Below are 6,861 nucleotides of genomic sequence, written 5' to 3'. Positions count from 1 at the left end.
GAACCAATTCAATCAATTAAACGATTTTCTTTTGTTAAACCTAAAGACGTGAATAAAACTGAATCAAATAAGTTTTTAGTTAAAAAGCGTTCCCTGTGGGTTCGATATCTTTTATTACTGCAAGCGTATACCGTGCACTTGCGGAAATCGCTCAACAAGTTTTTGGCGCCGTTGCCGGGAACGCCAAATTTTTTAACAAAATATTAGATTTTTCGTGTTTTATTTCGAATCTAGGTTTATTCATACTTATTTTAATTTTTGTAATTTAATAATTTTCAATTACTAATATATTTATTTTTCAAATTCTGTTTTGAAGGTAGTTTCGGTTCGTGCAAGATTTCAAGTTCATGCGCAGTTCTCGAAGTTCAGGCATACCACCAAAACCACTAGATCCAGAAATTGATAGAACCATTAGGAAGAATAAGAAAGACAAGAAAAATAAAAACAAAAACAAAACCCCAGTAAAGACAAATACCGAATCTGGTAAAATGGCAGACCCACCAACACTTATGGATTACGCTAGGCCAGGTGTGGCCGGTGTAACCAATAGTATCGTTAGACCCAGAATCACCGCAAACCAATTTGAAATTAAGCCAGCTTTGCTTAATATGTTACAAAATAATGTAACCTTTTACGGGTTACCTAACGAAAATCCTAACACCCATTTAACAAATTTCCTTGAAATTTGTGACACTTTTAAAATCCCAGATGTGACTGCAGAAGCAATCAAACTTCGCCTTTTTCCTTTCACTTTGAAGGATAGAGCCAAAGAATGGTTAACTTCTATGCCAGCCGCAACTTTTGCCACTTGGGAACAATTAGCCCAAGCATTTTTATCAAAATATTTTCCTTTAGCAAAAACCGCAAGAGTCATAAAAGAGTTAACATCTTTTTCTCAAAATGATAATGAGACTCTTTATGAGACTTGGGAACGTTTTAAAGAACTTCAACGTTTATGCCCACACCACCAATTACCCGCTGAACTTTTAATGCAAACATTTTACAATGGACTAAATCCTACAACTAGAGGTTCATTGGATGCTATGTCGGGAGGGCTATTTATGAAGAAAACATCAGCCCAAGCAAGAGAACTTTTGGAGGAAATGGCAATCAACAGCAGTATGTGGCCCGCGAAACGTGGACATATACCGGTGGCGAAACCATCATCCTCAGCCTCATCATCAGTTAAAGGTATAGTGGAACTTGATCCAATCGCGATGTTACAAGCCCAATTTTCTGCTTTATCGCACAAAATTGATAAGTTTATGGCACCACGCGATACCAATGGTAATCCAATCCAAACAGATGTGGATTATGAAAATATGAGTGAGATCGAACAGGTAAATTTTGTCCAAGGGCAAAACCAGACTAACAATCCTTATTCTAATACTTATAATTCTGAATGGAGGAATCATCCTAACTTTAACTGGAAAGATAACAATAACAATAATGCAAGTGCTAATCAAAATCGTACCACTAATTATCAAAATCAGTTAAGAGATACGATTAGCACTTTATCTTTTAAAATCGACAAGTTTATAGATGCTATCAGTGGAAAAATAAGTAATCACGATGATGGTTTTAAACGGATCGAAAATAAATTCGATCAGCTTATTAAAAACCACTCATCTAGCACCCATAATTTGGAGGTTCAAATTGGTCAACTTGCTAAATCAATTCCATCCCGAAAAGAGGGAAGTCTTCCCAGCCATACGGAAGAAAATCCGAAAGAGAAGGTAAAGGCTATCACTCTTCGTTCGGGGAAAAATTATCAAGGGCCGGAAATGCCCAAAGATGCAACAATACCAGGAACTGATTTACCAAAGTCCAAAGAAGATATCTTAAACACAAATAGTTCACCATTTGACACAAGTACCAAAACTTTTGTACCCAAACCACCTTTTCCGCACAAAGTCCGAAATAAGGACTATGACAAACAACTTCTAATGTTTTTGGATAAACTTAAAAATTTGCACATCAATTTAACTTTCATGGATGCAATCACACAAATTCCTAACTATGGTAAGTTTTTAAAAGATTTAATTTCAAAGAAAATCAGTTGGGAAGGAATCTCATCCATTTCGTTAACTGAAGACTGTAGTTCAATAGTGTTAAGTAATTTGCCCACTAAACTCAAAGATCCCGGATGTTTTACTATTCCGTGTAAGTTGGGAGATATTGAATTCCCAAGTTGTCTTTGTGATTTAGGAGCAAGTATAAACTTAATGCCATTGTCTATTTTTAACAAGTTAGGTTTAGAAGAAGATATCAAACGTACCAATATGGTTTTGCAATTAGCGGATCAAACCACTAAGAAACCATATGGTATAATTGAAGATGTTTTAGTCAAAGTTGATAAATTTATTTTTCCTACCGATTTTGTTATATTAGACTTTGCATATGATGTAAATTGCCCTTTAATTTTTGGTAGACCGTTTATGAACACGGGACGTGCTCTAGTAGATGTATCGGAAGGGAAGGTAGTTTTAAGGATAGGAGAAGATAAGATCGAGTTTAATATGAACAAAGCGATGAAATACCCTATGGAGGAATTCGCTTGTATGAAACTTGATTTAGTCGAGGAATGTGTCAATGACGTTATTCATAGTGAAGAAATAATTGAACCTATAATAGGTGAGGAATTAGAAGATAAGGACCCAAAGCCTTTGATTCGAGAAGATGGACCAGTTCTGCCTTCAATTGTAATACCCCCTAAATTAGAACTTAAAGAGTTACCCAGTCATTTGAGGTACGCTTTCTTAGGCGAAGGCGATTCTCTACCTATAATTATTTCTAACAAATTAACAAATGATCAAGAAGAAAAATTGAAAGAAGTTGTTAGAAATAGGATAGGAAGTATGGGATGGCAAATTTCAGACTTAAAAGGAATTAATCCTAGTATCGTAATGCATAGAATTCACTTAGAAGAGGATAAGCCACCTAAAGCGGATAGGCAAAGACGCTTAAATCCGAACATGAAAGAGGTAGTAAAAAATGAGATTACTAAACTTCTCGACAATGGAATCATTTATCCGATTTCGGATAGTGAATGGGTTAGTCCAATCCATTGTGTACCCAAAAAAGGAGGCATAACTGTTGTAAGAAATGACGAAGGTGAATTAATACCTACGCGAACCACCACCGGTTGGAGGGTTTGTATAGACTATATGAACCTAAACAAAGCAACTAGGAAAGGTCATTTTCCTCTACCTTTCATTGATCAAATGATCGAAAGGATAGCCGGTCATGCATTTTATTGTTTTCTAGACGGTTATTCCGGATTCTTTCAAATTTACATTTACCCGGATGACCAAGACAAAACAACCTTTACGTGTCCTTACGGAACATTTGCATATAGGAGAATGCCTTTTGGTCTATGTAATGCACCAGCAACATTTCAACGATGTATGACAGCAATATTTAATGACTTCATTAAAGATATAATGGAAGTTTTCATGGATGATTTTTCAGTTTATGGAGATTCTTTCGATGCATGTTTACAGAACTTAGATAAAGTGTTGTCTAGATGTGAGGAAACGAATTTAGTATTAAATTGGGAAAAATGTCATTTCATGGTAGACGAAGGAATTGTTTTAGGTCATAAGATATCTGAAAAAGGTCTAGAAGTGGACAGAGCAAAGACTTCAGTTATAGAAAGATTACCCCCACCAACCACTGTTAAGGGAGTAAGATCATTTTTAGGTCATGCAGGTTTTTACAGAAGGTTTATAAAGAACTTTTTTGTAATCTCCAAACCACTTACTAATTTGCTTATGAAAGATTCAACTTTTGATTTTAATAAGGATTGTTTACAAGCTTTCAATACCTTGAAAACGGCTTTAGTCAGTACACCTATAATATCGAAACCCGATTGGAATCTACCTTTCGAAATTATGTGTGATGCGAGTGACTTAGCTGTAGGATGTGTATTAGGTCAAAGGAAGGATAAGAAACTTCATGTTATATATTATGCGAGTCACACATTGTCCGGTGCACAGTTAAATTACACCACAACTGAAAAAGAAATGTTGGCAGTAGTTTTTGCATGTGATAAGTTTCGATCTTACTTGTTAGGATCTAAAGTCATCATTTATACAGATCATGCAGCTTTACGATATTTATTTGCTAAGAAAGATGCAAAACCACGTCTTATTAGATAGGTTTTATTATTGCAAGAATTTGACATAGAGATTAAAGATAAAAAGGGAGTTGAAAACCTTGTCGCCGATCATCTATCAAGACTTGAAGATGAAAACGGTCCCATCGGTGAAACATTAGGCATTCGAGATGATTTCCCCGATGAACATCTCATGCAAGTACAAAGTGTCATAGCTCCATGGTATGCGGATATAGCCAATTACTTAGCTGCACATGTTGTGCCAGATGGATTGAATTCTCAGCAAAAGAAGAAATTCTTTTCAGAGGTTAAGAGATATTTTTGGGAAGATCCATTTTTATTCAAAACATGCGGCGATGGAATACTTAGGAGATGTGTTAGTGAGTTTGAATATGACCCTATAATGTTGGAATGTCATGCTAGCGCCTATAGAGGTCATAACAGCGTAAGCAAAACTGTAGCTAGAATATTAGAATGCGGTTTCTTTTGGCCTACCCTGTTTAAAGACGTCCGTTCATTTATTATCCGATGTGATAAATGTCAAAGAACTAGGAATTTAGGAAGGAGAGATGAGATGCCTCTCACAAACATATTGGAAGTTGAAATCTTCGACGTGTGGGGAATCGATTTCATGGGTCCTTTTCCTACTTCTTTTGGCAAAAATTATATACTAGTAGCCGTAGATTATGTTTCAAAGTGGGTTGAAGCAATTGCAACCCCGACAAATGATTCTAAGGTAGTTGTTAAGTTTTTAAATGCAATATTCTGTCGGTTTGGAGTTCCTAGAGTTATGGTAAGCGACGGTGGTACTCATTTCGTAAATAGAAGTTTTGAGTTACTTATGAAAAAATACGGAGTACACCACCGTATCTCTACGCCGTACCATCCTCAAACGAATGGTCAAGCGGAAATATCAAATAGAGAGCTCAAATGGATACTTGAGAAAACAGTTTCGTCTTCTAGAAGAGACTGGGCACATAAACTTAACGATGCATTATGGGCATACCGTACTGCGTTTAAAACACCTATCAGAATGACACCTTATAGATTAGTCTATGGTAAAGCTTGTCATTTGCCGGTAGAGTTAGAACATAAAGCATATTGGGCTATAAAAACCCTTAATTATGATTTGCAAAGCGCAGGAAAAAAGCGTTTGTTCGACTTAAACGAGTTGGATGAATTACGCTATTTGTCCTACGAAAATGCAAGAGTTTATAAGGAAAAAGTTAAAAAGTGGCATGATGCCAGAATTAAAATTAAAAACTTTAATGTTGGGGATAAAGTCTTACTTTTTAATTCTAGATTAAAGTTATTTCCAGGTAAGCTAAAATCTAGATGAACTGGACCATATTTGGTTGTTAATGTTGGTCCCTTATAACAGTGCAAGTATAGTTCCAAGGGGGGGGGGGTTAGGAACTATTTAAACTTTTTCTTAATTTTGGGCAAACTTCTTTTCTTAAGAGAAAAGGTTTTAACAGCGGCGCTGAGTGATCAGTAAGATACTAGCTTAGTCAACTGGTGACTAGGTCAGTTTCTTGACTTGAGTCAGGAGATAGCACTTAAAGTCTAGTCCTGAGCTCAGATGTTCGATGCGCACAACTCAGCTTGACCTTTTTACTTGGTCAGTTTTGGTTATTTAAGCAAGCAATATATATAAGGAGTTTAAGGTAAGAAATACGTTACTCAGCAGATTTATCCAGGTTCGGCTTCTTCTAAGCCTACGTCCTGTCCCCGGAACACGTTCCGAGATTTCAAATCCTCTACTGAGCTCTTTAAAGGTAGAGCCTCAAACCTTTTACAATCTTAGCAACTGAGTATAACAAGAGTACCTTCCTCTATACCTCTACTCAATCCTAATCTCTTGCTGAGTACTATAACCGAGTACTCAGCCTCTCCTTTCTAATCTCTAGAAATGATAAGTGTTTGTCCTAAACAATGATTTGCTAAGACACCTTAGATGATTGAATAATCACTCTAGACTTTTACACAAAAGATATTGAATGTAGTGTAAGATTGCTTTGCTTTTTACTTGCAGAACTTTGCGTAGAGATTTGGTCAGCGTAATGGCTTGATCAAGTTCTGTAAATTGAAAGCTTCTGATGGCACTCTATTTATAGAGACGTCTGGGCATCAGTCATTTCGAATTTCGAAATAACCGTTGGAGGGAAACGGCTTCCTGTCGTTGTCATCCTGACTTGCTCAGAACTCTCGGCCAATCAGATTTGTGTATCTTCTGTTTTCGGTCAGCTCAACAGACTGTCTCTCCTTTTATGGTAAAGTCAACTGGACAGCATACTGTGTCGTCTGATCTTTACCCAAAGAGGAAATACTTTGTCTGGAAGTTTTCCTTAGCCAGCTGCTGTCTTGTACGTTTGTCGAGTCTACTCAGCAGCTTCATCTTGAAGTTGTTCCCGAAGGTCTTCTAAATCCTTCTTTCGATGAGTTGCGTTTTGTCCAAAACGACAACGTTTTGACAAACGCGGGCCGACTTGTACTGAGTTGTTTGACTTGGGCTTTGACACTTGTATTGGGCTTGGGCCTTTTAATTGTTGTGTCTTATAAACAATTTAACTCAACATTGAACAAACACATTAGTAGAATAAATCAAAGCATTTAAACTTAGTGTGTTTAGAATATGTATTTCAATTATACTTAAACAATTTTGTCAAATCAAAATTATGTGGAAAGGTGTTTCAACAAACTCCCCCATTTTGATGTTGGCAAAACTATTCAGCGAGGAACTC

General features: G+C 36.5%; 1 non-coding gene across 1 annotated transcript; it reads right to left on the bottom strand.

The window, feature by feature from the left end:
* Positions 1 to 866: 866 nt before the first annotated feature.
* LOC136216119 (small nucleolar RNA R71) lies at positions 867 to 973 on the bottom strand. Its single transcript, XR_010683111.1, has one exon. It is a non-coding gene; the product is annotated as a small nucleolar RNA R71 (small nucleolar RNA).
* Positions 974 to 6,861: the final 5,888 nt, after the last annotated feature.

Source organism: Euphorbia lathyris, chromosome 1, assembly GCF_963576675.1.
Source record: "Euphorbia lathyris chromosome 1, ddEupLath1.1, whole genome shotgun sequence".
NCBI lineage: Eukaryota > Viridiplantae > Streptophyta > Magnoliopsida > Malpighiales > Euphorbiaceae > Euphorbia > Euphorbia lathyris.
Note: the sequence above shows the minus strand (reverse complement) of the source record. Positions and strands in the feature narration are given on the sequence as shown.